This window comes from Macaca fascicularis, chromosome 12 (assembly GCF_037993035.2).
Source record: "Macaca fascicularis isolate 582-1 chromosome 12, T2T-MFA8v1.1".
NCBI classification, from domain to species: domain Eukaryota; kingdom Metazoa; phylum Chordata; class Mammalia; order Primates; family Cercopithecidae; genus Macaca; species Macaca fascicularis.
The window spans coordinates 76,231,015-76,254,376 of record NC_088386.1 but is presented as its reverse complement, the minus strand read 5'-3'; the positions used below and the strand labels follow the sequence as shown (position 1 = coordinate 76,254,376).

The window sequence follows — 23,362 nt, the reverse complement described above, 5'->3', positions numbered from 1 at the left end:
ATTGAAACACATGTTTTGTTTTTAAATTTATATGTAGCACCTGCTACTTACCAGGTGCTGCTTAGGTTTTTGGAGAAGGAAACTCCAAGTTGAAGAAAGTACTCCTTAAGAAGTGTCTGTTTAGTTGTGAGGCAGATATGCAAATAAGTATTTGAAATAGCAGAGTCCAGTCTAGGTCCGGTTCTCTTGAGAAAGAGAACTGCAGTTCAGGGAAGACTTGTTAGAAGACCTAACATTTGTGTTAAATCTTAATAAGAGGGGCAGGGAGCAAATTTTAGGCAGAGGTAAAAGAATGTGTGAAGATATTTGCTGCCTCAAAGGCAATACATCAATAGTAGCAGATTGAATCTCTCCTCCAGTGGTTAAAGAGTTCAGCCTTTATGAGAGTGAAACCTGAAAACCAGAGCACATTTTGCACGCTTTTGTATAACTGGCATCTCAGTCCATTTGTGCTACTCTAACAAAATACCTTAGACTGGGAAATTTATAACTAATAGAAGTGTATTTCTTACAGGTCTGGAGGTTGAGAAGTCCATGATCAAGTCACTGGCAGGTTTGATGTTTGGCGAGGGCTTGTTTTTCATTGATGGCACCATTAAGGTGTCCTCACATGGTGGGAGGGATAGAAGGGCAAAAAGTGATAATGCTGTGTCCTCACATGGTGGAAGAGAGGAAAAGCAAAAAAGGCCTAAGCCAGTTCCTCAGGTCCTTTAAAAAGACAGTGATTCATTCATGAGAGTAGAGATTTCATGATTTAATCATTTTCCCCAAAAGATCCACTACTTAATACTATCACAATGAGAATTAAGTTTCAACATGAATTTTAGAGGGGACACATTCAAACCATAGCATTCCTTCCCTCCTGCCCCCAAATTTATGTCCTTCTTACATGCAAAATACATTCATTCCATCCCCAAAGCCCCCAGAGTCTTAACTCATTCCAGTTCCAACTTAAAAGTCTATGGTCCAGAGTCTCATCTAAATCAGGTATGGGTGGGACTCAAGGTAAAATTCATTCTGAGGCAAATTTCTCTCCAGCTGTGAATGTGTAATATGAAACAAGTTATGTATTTCCAAAATACAATGGTGGGACAGGCCTACAATAGATAATTCCATTCCAAAAGGGAGCAATAGGAAAGAAGAAAGGAGTAACAGGTTCCAAGTAAATCTAAAACCCAACCATGCAAACAACATTCAATCCTAAGGCTTGAGAGTAATCTTTGACTCCATGTCCTACCTTCCAGAAACACTGAAACAGAGGATGGGCCCCCAGGATCTCAGGCAGCTCCACCCACATTGATTTGCTGGGTGTAGCCCCAACTTCAGCTCTCACACATTGAAGCTCCATGCCCGCAGCTTTCCCAGGCTGGCACTGTACACGGGTGGCTCTATAGTTAGGGGGTCTCAAGAACAGCTTGCTCCCACAGCTCCACTAGGTGTTGCTGCACTGGAAAGTCTCTGTGGCAGCCTCAACCCTGCAGCAGTTCCCTGCTCAGGCCCTGAGCCTCTCTGAGGCATCCTTTGAAATCTAGGTGGTGGTAGCCGTGACTCCACAGCTCATGCAGTCTGCTTGCCTGCAGAGGTTGCACCATGTGGACACTGCCAAAGCTTGTAGCTTGTACCTTCTGACGTAGCAGCCTGAGTCACATCTGCATCTGCTTGAACCATAGCTAGGGTGGCCAAGGAGTACTGCACTGGAATGCAGGGAGTGGAACCTTGAGGTGGCAGTGGGGAGCAAGCCCGAAGATTCCACAGGTAGCCTGGGTCCCTCACTGGAAACCATTCTGCCCTAAAAGGCCCTGGCACTCTGGGCCTGTAATGGAAGTGGCAGCTTCAAAGACCTATGAAATGCCTTTGGGGTCATTTTTTCTTTGTCTGGATGCATATCATCTAATCTCCTTTACAAAATTTCCTGGCACACCCTTGGTGTTCTCTCTTGAACACAACTTTGCATTCTGTACAATCTGGTCTGGCTGAGAATTTTCCAAATCTTTATGTTATTCTTCTCTTTTGATATAAATTCTGGCTTTAACTCATTTCTCTCCTCCCAAATTTTACTATAAGTAGTTAAGAGAAGCCACGCATCACCCTAAACTCTTTTCTTAGAGATTTCTTCCTTTAAATATCCTAGTTCATTTCTCTTAAATTCTTCTTGTAAAAAGGAATAAGACACAGACACATGTAACAAAGTTCTTTATCACTTTGTAATGAGGATGGCTTTTCCTCCAGTTTCCAGTAAGATATTCCTCATTTATGTCTAAGAATGCCTCAGAATGGCCTTTACTGTCCATATTTCTATGGACATTCAGTTCATAGCCATGGAGATAATCTCTAAGACTGACATGTTCTCTAAAGATCTCCTTTCCTGAGCCTTCACTGGAATTGCGCTTAATGCTCTGTTCGTGGCAATCTAGACTTTTTCTAGCATGCACCACCAAACCCTTCCAGTCTCTACCAGTTAGCCAGTTTCAAAGCTGCTTGCACATTTTTAGGTACTTGTTATAGCAACACCCCTATTCTCTGGTACTGATTTCTATCTTAGTCCATTTGTGCTGCTGTAACAGAATACCTGAGAGTGGGTAATTTATAAAGTGGAGAAATTTATTTCTCATGGTTCTGAAGGCTGAGAAGTCCAAGATCGAGGTGCTGGTAGGATTGGTGTCTGTTGAGGGCTGCTCTCTGCTTTCTCTTTTTCTCTCTGCTTTCTCACTTTCTCTCTGCTTTCAAGTTGACACCTTGTTGTTGCATTCTCTGGAGTTGAGGAACACTGTGTCCTTAGGTGACAGAAGGGACAGAAGACCAACAGGGTGTTCCATTCAACCTAAGCCCTTTCATAAGGGTGCTAATTCCATGCATGAGACTGGAGTCCTCATAATACAATCACATCCCCTGAAGGCTCTGCCTCTTAATACCATTACAATGGGGGTCCACTTTCAACATGAATTTCGGAGGGGACACAAAACCATAGCAATTGGGAAATTCCATGTATCCTCATTTCAAATCATCTTAATCCTAAATATGCACAGTCATGTGTCATATAATGACATTCCTGTCAATGATACACTACATATACGATGGTGACTCTATAATATTATAGCCTAGGTGTAGTAGGCTGTACCATCCAGGTTTGTGTAAGTACACTCTATGATGTTTGCACAATGATGAAATCACCCAAAAATGCACTTCTCAAAATGTATTCCCATTGTTAAGTGACACAATACTGGTAAGAGTCTTACAGGTACACAGTATTCTTTGGGTGGAAATAAGCTAACGCAGACTAAGCTAAACTATCTTTTCTCAGACAAATGCAATAAATGTTTCCATTCTAACATTTTGTAAGGATTAAAACTAGAAAGTAAGGAGTATTTTAGTGTCAAAATATTTTCGCAGACCTGTTAAGAGCAAATTGATTTTCACAACTCTGAATATTGAGTAAAATTGAAGTAAGGTTTTATTTTTTTCTTAATCAACATTAGAACATTTGGTACTGGGATATAGGCTCTTAATAAATGCCACGAATGCAAGTGGAAATTTGAGGCACAGTATCCCTAAAGCACTTTCCACATAGGCTCTCCTGCTGCAGTTGTTTGTAAATGAAGCTCTACATGTAAATGCTAGATTAGACTGAATGATGAATTTAAAACAAGTGGGTGCACTCACTGTGGCCCAAATTAAGCTTGTTCTAAAGTTGCTATAGCAACATTATCTTTACCAAATGTCCTGCTTTAAAAAATAATTGGAAACATTTCCTGTTATTTAGGAAAAAAAATAAAATCACTGTTAATTTTTTGCATCCCACTACACAAATGTATTATTTTCATGCAATTAAAAAAATCTGCAAATATCATGAATGAATACATGCATTTTAATATAATTATAACAGCAAAATCAAGAAGAATAAGAATGAAATTAGTTTGTAGATATAACATGATGTATCTAAGAGTTAAATAAAATATTTGAATAAACATATTTTTCTTCTTTCTTTCTTGAATAACACTTAAAAGCAGACAGCCATGAATAGTTCCTTTGGGCTTTGTATGTATAAATTATTTACTTAATAGACATTAACATATTTTTTTCTTTTTTTTTTGAGATGGAGTCTCACGCTGTTGCCAGGCTGGAGTGTGTTGGTGCAATCTCGGCTCACTGCAACCTTTGACTCCCTGGTTCAAGAGATTCTCCTGCCTCAGCCTCCCAAGTAGGTGGGATTACAGGCATGCACCATCACGCCCAGCTAATTTTTGTATTTTTAGTAGAGAGGCGATTTCACCATGTTGGCCAGGATGGTCTCGATCTCCTGACCTCGTGATCTGCCCGCTTCGGCCTCTCAAAGTGCTGGGATTACAGGCGTGAGCTATCACACCTGGCCCATATTTCTTTAATATTTGGAGAAAGTTGTGGAATAGTTGAACTTTTTAGGTTATTGGTTGGAAAGTAAATAAATAAATTCAAAGGACCTACATACACATGACATACCAAGAAGCAGAAAGTTCTAAAATATTTTATGAGGGTAGCTCGAGGAACATATATTTGAATTGGACTACAATAACTAAATGATGTACTAAAATTCCAGGCCCAGATGCATTTTTTTTTTTGAAAAAATGATTTTAATTCAAACCTATCATTCAATTGTTTTCATAAAAAACTATTAGAAAATATTGTAACATTTGAGAAAAGCAAAGACACATAATTTGGAAGAAAAATAACCTCTCTACACAGCATAATATATATTGTCTAGTAACCTGTGAAAATGTACCCTATATAGTTTGACTCAACATTTCAACCCTTTTTTTTTGTACTTTGGAAAGGCATTTTCTCTCAATGTAATTTTAATTCTAAAGTGCCATTTCATGCTTCATTATCCCTGAGTAAGAGTTTTAGTTTATGTTGGCCCTCAGCTTCATCTGTGAGTCATGAGTTGTATAGCTAAGGATATTTTCCCAGGCATTTGGGTGAGGTGACTAATACTTCTTTCTATATATCAATTAGGCTTTCCTATTTAACAACACTAGACTTCAAAATGAAGTGACATGTTCTGGGAAACAAGATGAAAAATATAGAAGCGGTAACATTTTGGAGAATGCTTAAGTCTCTTTATTTGCAAAGTGAAAATATTTTGTTTGTACAACCTTTTCTCTGCCACCTCCTTCCCTCACCCAGTTCCATCGCTCTTTCCACTAGGATCAGCCATGCTGAATATTCTGACATAGCTCAAAGCAAAATAAATAGAGAGGAGGATGCCCAGTTTCTGGATTTTGGGTTTTAAACAACTTTCAGGCATTAGTGGGTTGCAACCAGCAGCCCTTATCTCATCTCCTATAACAGATGCGGACCCTGAGTTTGAAGGTTGCAGCTTTGCCACTTATATGTATAAATGTACATGTGAACTCATCAGCTCCCAAAGTAACTTAAATTTGGCATGGAAACTGGGAGAAAATAGGATTGAATTAAATTTTTCCACCAAAAGGCTATGTTGCGACTGTTCAATATTAATTCCATTATAATAACAATTAACGTTATAATTAAGATTTTCTAGTCATCTACCTCATAAATCCAGCTTATTTCTAGTTTCTAGTTCTGTGTGTTCACTTGGCCTAAAATATTCTTCCTTAAGTTTCTACCTGTATCCAAATCTTTCACATCTTCTCCAGGAAATCTTCCCTGACTGATGCAACTGTTGTCATCTCCTCACTATCTTCTGTCACTTGCTTTAGATGAAATGTTAGTCAAGCGGGGTATTTAAGAGCTTAAATTCTGGGGTCACATTCAACTCAAGTTCGAATCCTGGCATAGGGGCCTAGTAAAACAAATCCATGGAACAAATTAATTATTGGGGGTCAGACACTATTGTAGGTGCTGCAGTACAGCAGTGAGCAAGGCAGACAAGGAACCTATTCTCCTTGAGCTCATGTTGAGATGTGGGAAGACAATGAAAAATATTATCTATTGTGGTAGGTTCTGTAAAGGGAGTAAGCATAGTCATGTAATATAGGGTAATTAAGGGCTCCTATTTGAGTGGGAACAGGGGTCAGGAAAAGCCTTCATGAGGGGATGACGTTTGAGTTGAGACCTCAAGATTGAGAAGGAGTCAGCCATGCTAGATGAGGGAAAAAATGTATTCCAGTCAGAGGGAAAAAAGCAAGTACCAATATTCTGAGTAGGAAATAACAAATAAGAAGTAGAAAGAAGGCCAGTGGTGGATGGGGGCTGGGGGGAAAAAGCAGTACTTGGTAACATTGTAGACTACTAAAAGGGAATTGGATTTCATGCTAAGATTGTGATAAAACCTATGACTTTGTTTAATAGTCACACCAATTTTTAGAAAGTTGAATTGGATCTAAATATTTTAAAAGTATAAAATATCACATAAAATGCCACTATATAATGTATGTACATATATGAGTCATGCATTAAGAACTCCTTATAAAAAACAATTGTGTTGACTTACAATTTTCTTACCCACTCCAGTTGAACACAAATATCCTGGGTCATGACTGGAGTAAGAAGAGTGAAGATTCCCTTGATGCCACACCATGTCACAGAGGCACCAAGAGACTGAGCTTCTGCCTTTCCTACTTCCATATTCTCCTCTACACAGTGATGTTGATAAGAGGAATAAGTGAGGAAACATAGATTTTTGAGCCTGAAGCACAGGGAAGATGTCTGGATTTTTACTGAAAATTTGAGCATCATCAATGTATGGATGTTTGTAAGTCAAGGCAATGAGATTACCTAAGGATACAGTATACACAGAAGAGCAAAGAGGCCCAAAGGAAGCCCTGGTCAGGCCAACATTTAACCGTGAGTTTAGATGGAGGAAAAGGTGTCATCAAAGACTAATTAAGTTCAGTAAGTAACAAAAATCAGAAGCCAAAAGAAAAAAAAATAATATTTAAAGGAGGAGTACACGATAAACTGTGAGGATGAGTAGCATGAAAACTAAGACATGTTTGCTGGATTTGACCACATGAAAATATTTGTAGACCTTGATGAGTACCATTTTGATGGAAAGGTAGAGATAAGTCGCTGCAGTAGGGGAAGGAGTTAGTTAGAAATGAGGAAGGGGAGACAAGGATGTAGTCAACCTGTGGGAGAGATTTTGCAGTGAAGTTTGCTGTGAAGCAGCACGGGGAAATGGAGTGGTGGCTATAAACAGATAAAGGGTATGTGGACTTTTAAAAGTTGATATTAATGATTAAATATGCATCTTCATTAAAAATTGTGTATCAGTTTTCTCATCTGTAAAATAGGCAAATTTAACAATGATGCTTCAAATGGTTGCCATGAGAATGAAGAGTTATTGCAAATAAAGGACTAACACCATACTTGGTGCTTTGTATGTTCTCAGTAAGTGGTCATTGTTATCACCAGGTTCTGTAGAATTCCTTAACACTCAGCATATTTACTCAGATTATTTTTCTTTTTCACTCTTTGCTGCCTCAGACATAAGGAGTTATCTTTAAGTAAAGTGCTATGGAAGTGTAGTTCAAGGACAAGAATGAACAGTAAGTTGTTAATATAATTAAATCATTATTCAACAATGTGTCCTAAACTCTGTGTTAGGCATTTTGACTATGTATATGTACAAGTATGACTTAGTATAGTCCCTTCCCTTTATTAGTAGGCAGAGCTCAGGAGTCCCCAGGACCACCTTTACTTCTCACACGTACTGTGAGATTAGGGATCCAAGAGTACCCTTAGGTTAGATAATTCTCTAAAGGGACTCACAGATCTCAGAAAGCTGTTACACACATGGTTACAGTTTATTACAGTGAAAAGATACAGATTAAAATCAACAGAAGAAAGAGGCACACAAGGCAGGGCTCAGAGACCTTAAGGCACAGGGCTTCCAGTTATCCTCTCCCAGTGAAGCCATGTGTGCAGTACCTATTTCTCCAGGAACAATATGTGAAAATACACATGGAACATTGCCCACTGGGAAGCTCATTTGAGCCTTGGAGTCTGGAGTTTTGATTGTAATCCAGTCACCCAGCCACTACTCATATGGCTAATCTTAGTTTCCAGCACTTCCAGAGGTCAATCTGACACCTTGTAGTCTGAGGTCCCTATGGCCCCAGACCCCAAGTAAACGAAGATGTTCTAATCAGGCAGGACACTCCACGGGCTTAGAGGTTGCCTCCCAGGAGCCAACTGCCAAGACCAGACCTCTCTTTGGCAAGGTTTATCCTTTGCTGTACAATTTATAATGGTGGAGGAGATAATATATAAAGACATAAAACCTATATACAATACATGATACAATACATGTTTAACTAATGATTCAAGTCAGTAAACAGTGTCATAATGTCAGAGGCATTTGAATCACAGCAACTCCATCTTGAACAGGGGCTGAGACCTACTGGGCTGCATTCCCAGATGGTTAAGGCATTCTAAGTCACAGGATGAGATAGGAGATTGGCACAAGATACAGGTCATAAAGACCTTGCTGATAAAACAGGTGGCAGGAAAGAAGCAAACTAAAACCCACCAAAACCAAGATGGTGGCAAGAGAGACCTTCGGTCGTCCTCCATGCTACACTCCCACCAGAAACATGACAGTTTACAAATGCCATGGCAATGTCAGGAACTTCTCCTATATGGTCTAAAAAGGTGAGGCATGAATAATCTACCACTTATTTAGCATATCATCAAGAAATAACCATAAAAATGGGCAACCAGCAGCCCTCAGGTCTGCTCTGTCTATGGAGTAGCCATTCTTTTATTCCTTTACTTTCCTAATAAATTTGCTTTCACTTTACTTTATAGACTTGCCCTGAATTCTTTCTTGCCTGAGGTTTAAGAACCCTCTCTTGGGGTCTGAATTGGGACCCCTTTCCTTTAACAATAATGCTAGGATATGTTTACATACTAAATAGCTTATTGAAATAGTACTCACTGTAGCTATTTAGAGAAAGACAAGAGTTGGAGCTAAGGGTTGGGTAAAAAAAGAAATTCTAGAAAAACAGCTGTATGAATTGGACCTTTTAAGATTACTTGGATTTGAAAAGATTACCTGAGACAAAGGTGAATTATTGGGGTTCAGGTCAATTCTGGGCAGGATCATCAGAGTCAGAATGTGGTCACAGAGTCCTTCATAGTGGACAGAGGAAAACTAGGAATGTGGTTGATGAGTTGAGGAGAAAAAGAAGAATAGTGGTACGAAAGAAAATCTTTGCCTAAATAACAACTTTATATAAAGCCAGCTTTGTGCCTCAGAAGGGATAATTTCCTGTCTCCTTCCCTTCTGCCAGCTGCCAGCATTCACACACTTGGTATTGATGGTTAGGCTTCTGTGGGCTAATCTGGGATTGTAATTGCCATTTATAATTCCAATTCCAGAGGGAAAAAAATTCTTTTTAGTTTAAAGAGTGTCTTTTAGAAAAATTTGGGGAACATAAGTGTTTTGTTTCATTTTGGTTATCTGCTTCTCAATGTCTGAGCTTGGGCCATGAGGAAGGAGAATAGCATCAATGTTGTCTGTACTATCCTCAAACAATTTTGCAGAATTTTGGAGTGAATTTCTAGCCATTTTGAGAATATGTAACTCACTTCTAGTTACTTAGTATTTCTTAACAATCACAATATTTATGAATGAATAGTTGAAAGCTATTACCTGAAAAAGATGTGGATGTTGCTTCCAGGTGCATGGTGAAAGTGGCTTATACAGGTTGAATAAAAATTACTGCCATTTTCAGAATATTGATGACTACTGGAAAGAAAATATAGGATATCCGAGCTCCGGAAAGTTTTGGAAAAACTCAAAAAATTTCCATCTACGCCTCAGAAGGAACAATGTTAACTGACCTGGAAAGATAAAATGGATTGCATAAGAAAATATATTCAGTTTCTTAATATTGTTAGATAATTGATCGAGTTCTGGAACTTCAGTGATATCTTTCCTATTCAACTGAATTTCTCCCATTCTTCTGAAGGAATTGAATGCAAAGCAAATGAGAAAGGCAACTTTGCAAAACCCCTATCTTCATCATAAATGTATTACATTCCTCTAATAAGAACTTGCTCTCACCCAGCAGAGGATTTCAGATGATTCTTTTTATCTCAGGAAAAAGAGAAAAATCTGATATGCATTCAAAACCTGTGATGTCCTACTTATTAGATAACTTATTGCATTAGCATTTGACTAGTTTGAACTTCTGATTTCTAGCCTAGAGTAAGAAAAAGGTCAACTAGAATTATATTTAAAAGAAGATGTGTTTATCATTGTTATAATCAACACTGTTCCAGTATTGTAGGGCTCATCAGTAAAATTGCCAGTGCTCCTTCTTCACATTTGATGATTTCTTCTGCTTCAGTTTTGAGCATTTAATATGCCAAATATACTGAGGTTTTCACTAATAAAGTTCACTCAAGCAGAGTCAGCACCAATTTATATCTATGATGGGGGCTATACTTTTACAAGGAAATGACATATCCAGAAAAGCACACAAGTTGTGGAGTCACTGGGGCATAGTAGAAGCTCAAATTCTGATCCTCTACTTTTCTGGGCAGAGTGACCTTGGGAAAATAACTTCTTCATCTACACAATGTAGCATTGTTGTTAAAACTTGGCAAAATATTTTCTAAAATATGCCTACCACATAATGATCATGTAACAAATGTATTTTCTGTTCCCATCTTTCCAATATTTTCACCATCAAATGAAAATATCAGCAGCCATGGGCATCACAAACATTCTGAAGAATACAGTTTTCCAGCATTGGATAGTATCTGTTGCGAAGGTAATGAAGGGGCCCATAGTGAAAGTTCTCAATGGATCAGCCACAGCAATAAAATGCTAGAAAAAGAAATTGTTACTTGATCTTTTATGATTTAATGCACAGATTAAAAAAGAAACAAACTGATATTTACTGAGGGCACACACAGTCTTGACACTTTTATCTCATTCATTTAATTTTTATGTGAAATCCGAAGGAATGTTGGCATTATAGTAGAGTACGAACAACACTGGGTTTGAGTTCTGGCTCAGCCCTTTGCTATCTATGTGTCATTGAGCAAATTATTAAACTTTTTAAGCTTCACATTTTTGCCCAAAAATGGACATAATAATGGTATCCACTTCACAGAGTTGTTTAAGGATTATTTGTAATAATGCCTATAAAACACAATACAGTTCCTGGCATATAATTATAAATTTATTGTTCGTTGTAATAAGACACTGCAGTCTCAAAGTGTTTCACAAAGTTTGAATTAATGACTTCTTGCCTCAGAATCCCTGGGGATCTTGTTAAATAAGAAGACTCCTGGGCTCAGCTCCACATCTAATGAATCAGAATATCTGGGCAGGGCCGCAGTTGAAGAGTTTGCCTTTTAAGAAGCTGTCTAGGTGCAGTTGAACCCAGCTACTGATGCTATCCATGATCCATTCACTCCTCTCCTGGTAACTATATCTTGATTTCCATCTGGGGGAATTATTCTTCTGGCTCCAACCATTTTTGCTTTTGGCAGAGCATCTCGCCTGTCACTGGTGTCTTGTTGTCATTTCCCTGGTCACAGAGACTGGGTTCACTCTGTCCCTAGCAAAGATGATGTAATGCAAGTAGGCTTTTGCTAGAATGCTAGGACAAAGGTAAGTCCTCTCTCCTACTGGATGACGATGTGCCCCTGGGCATGATAGCAGCCATCTGTGACCATGAGGTAGGGTGGCCATCTGAGAGTGAAGTCAGAAGAAGCAGAGCGAAAAGATGGAAAGACAGAAGTCTCTCAGGCTGGTGGTGTCATCTGTAACCTTGATCTAGCTACACCTAAAGCCAGACTGATTCCTGCAGTTTTTGATTGTTTAGCCAATGCATTCTTTTTGGTTAGAGCATTTTGGATATATTTCTTTTTGTTACATGTGACCAAAGCCTAACAAATCAGATAACCCATGTTCAATTTCTTTGTTAAATGCACACTAGCTGGGTCTTCAGTCCATACCCATCCCTGACTTGACACACTGGGCATTTTCAGATTCCTTCTGCCAAGGCTGAAGCAGGCTAAGGAGACTCCTAGATTTCTCACTTCTAAGATGATACCTGAATCTTAGCCTACTAGGACACAAAAAATAAGTCCAAGAAAGTCCCTTTCTAACTTTGATGCTTTGGCTAAAACTTGGTTCTGCTAGTTAGAGGTTACAAATTCCAATCTCTAAAGGGAGCACGGCAGGAAAAATGAATAAGTAAAACAGGCTGGGAGTTGGAAATATGCCACTTGCTTCTTAAGTCCAAGGAAAACATCAAGGCAAATCTGAAATTAAATGCCCAGTCTCAGTGTTAACAAGGCAACAGGGAGTAGAGATACTAGAGTATTGTAGAGCTCTTGCCTCCTTTAAAGGCAGCAGGGGTTATTTAGCTTAAGCCAAAAGTCACCATGTGGGAATTCAGTCCCGGATTACTACAGTTATCAGGCATCTTGAATTTTATATTAAATCTCTTGAATTTTAAATAGTAACAGCTAACTCAAAATTTAAAAATATTCTATGCAAGCTGACACAGTGAGGGCCAAACATAACACACATGAAGCAGCCTAGGATCTCCTGTGTAGACCTTCCAAGAGGTGGCAGAGGACAGTGTTATCTGAAGAAAGAGGCTTTCACAATTGGGAGATTATCCTGGGTCCATCTACAGACACATGGGAGAGAAAGAAGAGAAAATATCCATAATTGGACATTGTAGGCAAGGAGAAATGTCTTCACTCCATCTACAGCATCTACACGCTAGCTTGGTAACTTGCATTAGGCAATACTAGGAGTATTGTCCTTTTTTTTTTTTTTTTTTTTTTGAGACGGAGTCTCACTCTATCATCCAGGCTGGACTGGAGTGCAGTGGCATGATCTTGGCTCACTGCAACCTCTGCCACCCTGATTCAAGCAATTCTCCTGCCTCAGTCTCCTGAGTAGCTGGGATTATAGGTACCTGCCACTGCATCCGGCTAATTTTTGTATTTTTAGTAGAGACAGGGTTTCACCATCTTGGCCAGGCTGGTCTTGAACTCCTGACATCGTGATCCACCTGCCTCAGCTTCCCAAAGTGCTGGGATTACAGGCATGAGCCACCACGCTTGGCCCGTTGTACTCTTAACTCATATAAGATCTTCTTCCTCTCAAGGGGCAGCAAACCTTTATCTCCTTCTAGAAGTTAGATCATGTTGCTAATAGTCTCTGCTCACTTGTTTTTTACTATTCCCTTTGTAGACCTGGTATAAATTTTCAATTTTTTTTTTCTTTCCAGGAGATGTAATTGGCCAGAAATCTGGCCCCAGGCAACTACTGCTTAACTTTATAATGAAGAGCTCATTTGGTTAACAAATTATGTTTCTATACACTTTTAACATAGACTTATCTAAACTGTGGTAATCTCTTCCTACTCAACACATATTCATTTCACTTTCAAATATCCAGATATCTGGGTAAGGCACAGAGAGTCAACAACAAAAAGGTTTTTAAAGTTATGTCTTTCCTGTTTATTTCTACGAGATGAGGAAGCTTGTGATAATTGAATCCATATGGCCTTCTCCTTCTTAACATTTGTACATAGGTAGAAGCACGCTAAATGAACATCCAAGGTAGTCCAGAAAAGAAAAAGGAGATCCCAAGAGGGATATTATGAAAGCTTTGGGGAGTGAGGAGGTGGTCTCCTATTTTGCCTTCACACTAATGAGGAAAGATAGAGAGGTAGCTTATGGCTGCCCAGCTCCCAATAACCCATTTTCTCCCTATCCACCTTAGCCCTTTCCACATACACAAAAATATTCATGGCTCTAGGCTACTCCTTTAACTTCTAATTTTGGGGCTATTGTTCTAATTCCCTTTATTCCAGCAAAATCAGGAGAATTGGGTAACCAATAGAGGGCTATTGCTCAGATGATCAGAGAAGGTTCCTGACACAGGGATAAATGTCTGCTATTTTCTTGACTAGTTAATGGAATACTTAGAAAAAAAATCTGAACATAAACTGAAGGAGTAAGAAAGATGAGACTGAAACCAACATAACAGTTTATCTTATTGGTCAAATGGATATGAAATCAATAATATCTGTTGACTAATATCTGGTTCTTCTTTCATTTCTAGTACATGAGAGACTGTACTTGAAGTCAAGTGGGCCATGTGACTAGTTCTGAGCAACGGAATATAGCACAGAGTAAGAAAGTATGAAGCCTTTATGTACTTTCTTCTCTTGAAAGAAGACCACATATCTCAGGGAGTAAAAGCCCAGTTGGTGGAGCCACCTTAAGCCTAGGATCCTGAGTGTTCAAATGAATCAGGGCCTAAAGCTGACAAAAAAATGAACACATTTCACTGGGCAGAAAAGAAAAAAAAAAAAATAAGCTTCAGCTGTGTTAAGCCCTCAAGAATTCAGAGTGATTTTTAAAATTGTGACATAGCACAGTTTACCCTGCCTAATAAAATAAGATGCTGAGAGGCAAGGAGATTGCTTTGTTTCTGGAACTTGGGGAAAGAAATTAAAAGCAGGGAAGCAGCTAACTAGTGGTAAATTTTTCTGTCTTCCTTCTGTCCTCCTGCCTTTCTTTAATTCTTGTTCTACACGCGAAAAATGCACCCATTCTGTCAATTTTCAATTCTATATTCACACATATGCCAACTTTATAAAATGAAAATAACTGGTGAAATATATAAAGTACACAGCTTAGTCTTGCACACAATTTAAATTAAAAATTTATGTATTTAAATGCATTCATGGGGGGGAGGCATTAGCATGAAAAGCAGATGAGAAGGTGGTTTTCAGTTCTAGTTGGTTTTCAATTCTTCTTGTGAACTTTTCTAGACATGTACCTACCTCCTTATTCCAAAGATATCCAGAATCCTGGGGATGTTTTCTACCCTGTTAAAATCTATATCCAGAGAACACAGAATTAAAGTCATTCACACATTTTCTGTGTGGCAGGTGCTGTGGCTGTATCTACCCTCAAAGGAGCTCCCAGGTTTGTGGGAAAGCTAGCATACAAATAAATCCTTCATGTGAAGAGTGTTGCAGCAGACATCAGCACAAGGGCAGGGACTGGGAGAAACAAGAATGTAGGTGGTGGCGGTCTTGGGATGTCAAGAAAAGATTTACTGAAGACATGGCAACTTGCTCTTTAGGAAATTATTCTAGTGACATAATAGTAGTTGTCTATAATGGAGATGGTTGGGACTGGAGGCAGACAACATCATTAAGCAGGAGGCAGTGTAGTTATAACCAACAGTTAGCAAGAAGGATGAAGAAGAAGGGACTTGCGGCAGAGATATTAAGAGGCAGATAGTAATTTGGATTTGACGAGAAAAGAAGAGGGAGGAGTCTAAGAATATTCTACACTGGGTTCAGGGATTTGTTTTTCCTACAGTGGGCAGCTAGTATTTTAGACTTTGTGGGCCATGTGTAGTCTGGTGTTTTCTGGTCATCTTTCATCTTTGTTTTTTTGTTGTAATCTTTCAAAAATACACAGGACATTCTTAGTTTTAGCCATGGTTATCATCCTTAGGCCCTAGTTTGTCAACCCATGTTCTAGATTAAGACATCCCAAGGGGGATATCTTTAGTCAGATAAGAGAAGGAGAGAAGGTTCAGGCAGGCTGTAAAGAAAAACTGAAAAGCACTGATCAATTCTTCTAACCTGTTCACTGTTTTATCACAAATAGAAATGTTCTTTCTCAGTAAAGTTGAAATTTTGATATAGTGGTCAAATTGCCCTTTATTGTACAATCTGATTTTACAACATATTCTTTGTTTTAGGAAATAAACCTTTGACTCATTGATCTTGTAGTGTTTTTATTCTAAGTCCTACATGCCCAGTACATGCTTTTGTTTTGCATTTGTCAGTCTTTGGCTACAAAGTCCTAAATATTTGGTATTAAGAATAGTTTCTATTACAAAGCCATAATTCATTATATATTTTTAATGGTGGTTGCTTTTTGGTTTGATGTATAATATGTGCTCAATGTTATTAAAAGATATGGATGATGCCATATCTTTAACGACAATGATAGATTTCCATTGAAAAGTAAATTCATGTTCATTTAAAAATCAACAGCTTTAGAAGACCTAAATGGTTCCAACTTTGGGTGTATATTGAACAATTTGTAGAGATGCTCTTCAATACTATTTGTATTTTTACATTTGGATTAAAACATGAGGGCTAAGAAATATTTCTGTTATATTCTAAACATAATTTCTAGGTCTTCAATATGAAAACCTGCTTCTTTGTTTTCTAATTATGTATTAAAATGTACTTACAGGGATGCACACAATTAATTCCTGATCATCTGAAGGTGGATTAGCCTGTTTTCCGATTGGGCTAGTTAAGGAACAGCAGGGATTTGGGATCGGGTGACTTCCCCTACAAGGGCATGCAATCAAGCTGTGATTATTTGCCCTGATTATCAGCAACCCAGTGGTTGGAGGACTGGGTTCCAGATCCAGACGCATGGAATCTGGCACACATCATTCGCTCCGTCAGCAGTCTTACCCAGAGTCTGGGTTCTCAGCTTCTGCACCTTGAAAAGCTGTCCTTCAACTCCAATCTTCTAATTACCTAATGATTCAGCCTTCCTGGGACGTAAGAGCACCCCAGATATTTGACTCATCTGCAAAGCGGTTAATCTACTGAAAGTTAATGAACAGTCAACTGTGATTTGATCTGAACTGTACATGGTTTTGAGTTATCTGTAGCTTATCTTATTTCCACCCACCCTCCAAAATTCTATTGATAATCAAACATTAACTATGATTGCATATTCTCCCCCATATTTTCCCTATGCATGTAATTTTACAGCATTCTAACCAATCCTGTTTTTTCTTCCAAAAGTTTCATTTCTTTTCAGGGATGCTAAGATATAGCCCTATATATTTTAAATATGATACTCACGGGCATATGTAAACATTGCCCAACTTACAAATTTGGTTTTTGATGTTCAACTCTGAAAAACTGGGCTGAAATTGATGTCTAAACTTAGGGAATAGTTTCCAAATGCTTTGAACTTTTTAGTGTAGCTACTTCTTTGCTCCAAAATGTGTTTACTTAATGGTGTCATCCATATCTTTTAAATTTTTACTACATTCTTTAATTCTAATACATCAAGGCCAAACAAATAAAAAGAAAAAAAAAGTTTAAGAAAAGAAAAAAGAACCAAATGAAGAAATATATTACCTTAAATTGAAATCCACAAAGTGCTTTATTCTTTCATTATCAGAAGAAGAGTAGTTAATAGAATGGGTTAGTGACAAGGAGATATCAGAACGACATGGAAAGAAGAAGCAATTTAGGAATCCAAGCAGAAGAAAAGTGAGTGACGAGAGAAAGAGAAAAAATGAAAGAAAACCCAGAGCTGTTGCTGGCCTCATTCCAAGTTGCATGCCTTGGCTCTAAACACTTTGAATATAAGAGAAGTGGGAAGAATATTAACATTTGTAGGAAGGCTGGAGGCAGAGCACACACAAAATCCTGACATGTTTCTGAATGAAAGCTGTGGGTGTGAAAGCAAAGTGAGCTTTGTTCTCAGGTATTTTTTTTTTTCAAGAAAGTTTCATTCTGTCTCTTAGGTTATAGTGTTATAATAGTAGCGCGACAATAGCTCATTGCAGACTTGAACTCCTGGGTTCGAGTGATACTCCCACCTCAGCCTCCTGAGTAGCTGGAATTTTAGGAAGCCATAACGTCTGGGTCTCCTAGGTATTTCTATGAATCACACTTTATATGTTCTTCTTATATCTCTGGTAGGAGATTCAAGGTAAATCTTGGAGAATACATTTACCTAGTTAGAAAACATAGCTATCAGTTTGTATGTGCCATGTTATATCTGGTACCATATTGCTAAGTCAGATTGCTCAGGGAGCCTGGTTTACATTTGGAAAACATATTAGTCTGTTTTCATGCTGCTGGTGAAGATATACCTGAGACTAAGTAATTTATAAAGGAAAAGAGGTTTAATGGACTCAAAGTTCCACATGGCTGGTGAAGTCTCACAATCATGGCAGAAGGCAAAAGGCATGTCTTACATAGCAGCAGGCAAACAGAGAATGAGAGTGAAAGGGGTTTCCCCTTATAAAACCGCGAGGTCTCATGAGGCTTATTCACTACCACAAGGACAGTATGGGGGAAACCACCCCATGATTCAATTATCTCCCACCAGATTCCTTCCACAATGTGGGAATTATGGGAGCTACAATTAAAGATGAGATTTAGGTGGGGACACAGCCAAACCATATGAGAATACATCTAGTTCCCTTGTTTCCTCTTAAACATTTTGTTTCCCTCCTCAATCCCTTAAATTTAAATATGTGAACAATAGAGCAAAATTAAATTGACTGAGACAAGGTAGATAATCAATAAATATGATCCGCCCTGCTTCTGCTCCTTTATCCCCTTTTCTTGGACTGTATACTTGCAAGCTTTATTGTGGATGCCCAGATCTCCAAGGGTGCTATTCTGCAGGACCTGGGGATTGCAGCACACCAGAGGTCTGCAATTATTTCCTCCTCACCCTCAGAACTTGCATCGCTCTGGTAGTCATTAAACATGTTCAGAAATTCCACATTTCTGCCTCCCAGGTATATCTGTCTCCTTGTGGTTGGATAAGTTCACATGACGAATTCTGGTTACTGAGTTGGGAGTACAAGTAAGGATTATCTCTTCTAGGCCAAGGGATTAAATTACTAGCGCCAGATTCTCAAGGATACTTTTGTTCTAGGCTCTAGTGTCCAACAATATTTGAATTAGTAGCTACCCTACTAGCCTGGATCCCTGGCCTGTGAAGAGATAGCAGAGACCCAGCTCATCTGCAAAGGACATGGAATGAAAGTGAGAGATAAGCCATTGTTTTCAGAAGCCAATGAATTTTGGGGATATATTTTCCTTTAGCATAGCTGAGTTATAACCTGAATGATATACTGTCTCATACTTCACCCCCCTCATTAGGATATGTTAAAATTTAGACTCATTGAGGGCAAAGACTTTATCTATGCTGTGATGTTCTTTTATGTATACTCAGTGCCTGTGCAGAGCCTAGAGCATGGGCAATAGTCACTCAATAAATATTTTTTTACTCTAAAAATAAATGACACACTCTACTGTTGTTGTGGTGACAATAAGAGGTTAACAAATGTGGTTATTCATGCACATGAATTACAACTCTATTAGCTAAGTAAGTCACAGGTTTTTGTTCCAAATACTACTTAATGGCGATTACAGATACATTGGAGGACTGGCTGGAGATGATTCCAGTTAGATCAGTTTTCTGGGCTCTTTCAGAAAATGTCACTTGGGCAGCTACCTGAAAGGCCTCATGAATAGAAAGGCTCTGAATCTACTTAAGACTAGATATGAGTTATTGAGAGGGCTAATTGATACAGCTGAGAGGACAAGAGAAAGAGCCAGAAAGTGCCTTGACAACTGTGTTAAATAGGCCTAGCTTATCAACCTATCACCCTATCTGTAGTTAAATCTCAGAACAACTTAATTATAACTTAGTTGAATTTTTAGAGAGATTCTAGCTGTGAATTTTAAAGGACATTTCATTTTTTTTCAAAGAAAAAAGAAAATTTTGCTTAATAGTAAACAAAATAGGTTTATTTATTTTGTCACCTTGGAATTTACTTCTTCTAAATACTTCCTAAGAAGCTTGTAAATGGGAAGATTTTATAGAATAGACACCCTGCTTTGTGATTATGGTCCCGGAGTACTAAAAGCAGTTCAAAATAAAATTATTAACGTCTTCTGCTAAGAGTTGTGTTGGGAATTCTGTGGCACGCTGGTGCCCAAAGAAGGAAGCTAAAAATATGGGTGAACATTTCTCAGAGGCCGATTCAGGTTGCAAGAGCTGGATCCTGAGACACATTCAATTACAACATAGAAAGGTCCTGTCATATGAGCTTCAGCCTGGCCATTTAGGGTGGGTGAGGGTAGCACTAATGCATATGGGCAATAATCAGTGCTTAAGTAGGTAAGTGGTGATGTTGGGTGTTAAGTAGTGCCTTGCTTTGTATCTAAACAGCGACCCTGGGTTTGTCATAAATGACTCTTATTATTTTGAGGTTTGTTTCTTCAATACCTAGTTTACTGAGAGCTTTTAACATGAAGGGATGTTGAATTTTGTCAAAAGTCTTTCTGAATCTATGGAGATAATCATGTGGTTTTTGTATTTAGTTATATTTGTGTGGTGAATCATTTATTGATTTGCATATTCTGAACCAACCTTGCATCCTGGCAATGAAGCCTACTTGATGGTGGTAGATTCAATTTTGAGTGCTGCTAGATAGTTTGCCAGTATTTTGTTGGGGATTTTTGCATCAATGTTCATCAAGTATATTGGCCTGAAGTTTTCATTTATTGTTGTGTCTCTGCCAAAATTTTGGCATCAGGATGATGCTGGCGTCACAGAATGAGTTGGGGAGCCCCTTTCCTTGTTTTTTGGAATAGTGTTAGTAGAAATGGTACCAGCTCTTCTTTGTATGTTTGGTAGAATTCGGCTGGGAATCCATCTGGTCATGGGATTTTTTGGTTAGTAGGTGTATTAGTTTGTTTTCATACTGCTGATAAAGAAATACCCAAGACTCGGGAATTTACAAAGGAAAGACGTTTAATTGGACTTACAGTTCCCTGTGGCTGGGGAAGCCTTATAATCACGGCAGAAGATGAAAGACTCATCTCACATGGCGGCAGACAAGAGAAGAGGGCTTGTGCAGAAAAACTCCCCCTTATAATAACCATCAGATCTCGTGAGACTTACTATCACAAGGACAGCATGGGAAAGACCTGCCCCCATAATTCAATTACCTCCCACTGACATGTGGGAATTCAAGATGAGATTTGGGTGAGGACACAGCCAAACCATATCAGTAGGCTATGTATTATTGATTAACTTTTGGAGCTTATTATTGATCTGTTCATGGAATCTATTTCTTCCTGGTTCAGTCTTGGGAGGGTGTATGTGTCCAAGACTTTAGCCATCTCTTGTAGTTCTTCTATCTTGTGTGCATAGCCACAGCCAATATTATACTGGATGGAGAAAAGCTGGAAACATTCCTCTTGAAAACTGGCACAAGACAATGATGCCCTCTCTTACCACTCCTATTCAATATAGTATTGGAAGTCCTGGACAGGGAAATCAGGCAAGAAAAAGAAATAAAGTGCATCCAAATAGGAAGAGAGAAAGTCAAACTATCCCTATCTGCAGACAACATGATTCTGTATCTAGACAATCCCATAGTCTTGGCCCAAAAGCTCCTTCAACTGATAAACGACTTCAGCAATGTTTCAGGATACAAAATCAATGTACAAAAGTTACCAGCATTCCTATTCACCAACAACAGTCAAGCCGAGAGCCAAATCAAGAATGCAGTCCCATTCACAATGGCCACAAAAAAACATAAAATACCTAGGAATACAGTTAACCAGGGATGTAAAAATTCTCTACAATGAGAACTACAAATCACCGCTCAATGAAATCAGAGATGACACAAACAAATGGGAAAACATTCTATGCTCATGGATAGGAAGAATCAATATCATTAAAATAACTGCCAAAAGTAATTTATAGATTCAATGCTATTGCTATCAAACTACTAATAACATTCTTCAGAGAACTAGAAAAAAACTGTTTTAAAATGCACATGGAAACAAAAAAAGCCCTAATAGCCAAGGCAATCCTAAGCAAAAAGAACAAAGCTGGAGGCATCACCTTACCTGGCTTCAAAATATACTACAGGGCTACAGTAACCAAAACAGCATGGTACTGGTACAAAAACAAACACAGAGACCATGGAGTAGATTAGAGCACCCAGAAATAAGGGTATGCTCCTACAACCATCTGATCTTCAACAAAGCTGACAAAAATAAGCAATGGGGAAAGGACTCCCTATTCAATAAATGTTGCTGAGCTAACTGGATAGTGGCTGATCCCCTTCTTACAAAATATACAAAAATCAACTCAAGATGGATTAAAGGCTTAAATGTAAAACCAAAAACTATAAAAACCTTGGAAGACAACCTAGGCAATACCATTTTGGACATAGAAATGGACAAAGACTTTTTGACAAAGGCGCCAAAAGCAACTGCAACAAAAGCAAAACTTGACAAATGGGATATAAGTAAACTTAAGAGCTTCTGCACAGAAAAAAAAAAAAATTAACAGAGTAAACAGACAATGTACAGAATGGGACAAAATATTTGCAAACAATGCATCTGAAAAGGTCTAATATCCAAAATCCATTAGAAACTTAAATTTACAAGAAAAAAAAACCCAACCCCATTAAAAAGTGGGCAAAGGACATGAACGGACGCTTTTCAAAAGAAAAAAAAATACATGTGACCAACAGGCATATGAGAAAAAGTTCAATAACACTGATGATATTGAGAGAGATTGAGAGAAATGCAAATCAAAATCACAATGACCATCTCACACCAGTCAGAATGGCTATTACTAAAAAGTAAAAAAATAACAGATGCTGGCAAGGTCTTGGAAGCCAGTAATCTATTTGGAGAAAATAGAATACTTCTACGCTGTGGGTGGGAGCGTAAATTAGTTCAACCATTGTGGAAAGCAGTGTGGTGATTCCTCAAAGACTTAAAACAGAAATACCATTCAACCCAGTATGGTATTTGGGTATATACCCAAAGCAATATAAATCTTTCTATTGTAAAGACACATGCAAGCATATGTTCACTGAAGTACTATTTACAATAGAAAAAAACATGGAATCAACCTAAATGCCCATTAATGACAGATTGGGTAAAGAAAACGCAGCACATATACACAATGGAATACTAAGCAGTCATAAACAGGAAAGAGATCATATTTTTTACAGGAACATGAATGGAGCTGGAGGCCATTATCCTTAGCAAACTACGGTAGGAACAGAAAACTTGATATCATGTGTTATCACTTATAAGTGAGAGCTAAATGATGAGAACTCATAAACACAAAGAAGGGAACAACAGATACTGGGGCCTACTTGAGGGTGGAGGGTGGGAGGAGGGACAGGAGCAGAACAAATAACTATTGGATCCTAGGCTTAGTATCTGTGTGATGAAATAATCTGTACAACAAACCCCTGTGACATGAGTCTACCTATATAATAAACCTGCACATATACCCCTGAACCTAAAATAAAGGTTAAAACAAACAAACAAATAAACAAACAAAGAAAAAACAGCGGCCATCCAACAGAATCTAAACAGACTGTGGTACAGAAAATAGAAATGGAAGTCATGAACAGAGAGTAGGGACCTTGCATTTCCACAAAGTAATCGAGTTTTAGAGTAGAACTCAAGTTCAACTAGAGCACCAAGCAAAAAGCTATCCTAGTGACAGTCAGAAAATGAATAGAAAAAGATGTAGACAATAATTCCATGGGAAAGTTACATTAAATATT

The 23,362-nt window shown here is 38.3% G+C and overlaps 2 long non-coding RNA genes across 5 annotated transcripts in view; one reads left to right on the top strand and one right to left on the bottom strand.

The window, feature by feature from the left end:
• Positions 1–14,732, bottom strand: part of LOC135966564 (uncharacterized) — a 182,934-nt gene extending 168,202 nt beyond the window's left edge. For 2 of the 4 annotated variants that reach the window (XR_010579953.1, XR_010579954.1), the window contains exons 1-2: positions 9,614–14,732; positions 9,014–9,112 (exon numbers count right to left, since the gene is read on the bottom strand). This is a non-coding gene — a long non-coding RNA (uncharacterized lncRNA). The remainder of the gene's footprint in view (positions 1–9,013; positions 9,113–9,613) is intronic. The other 2 variants (XR_010579955.1, XR_012421292.1) reach the window with 1 other exon arrangement.
• Positions 515–9,614, top strand: LOC123567919 (uncharacterized). The gene is made up of 3 exons (XR_006691091.2): positions 515–553; positions 4,094–4,198; positions 6,469–9,614. It is a non-coding gene; the product is annotated as an uncharacterized lncRNA (long non-coding RNA).
• Positions 14,733–23,362: the final 8,630 nt, after the last annotated feature.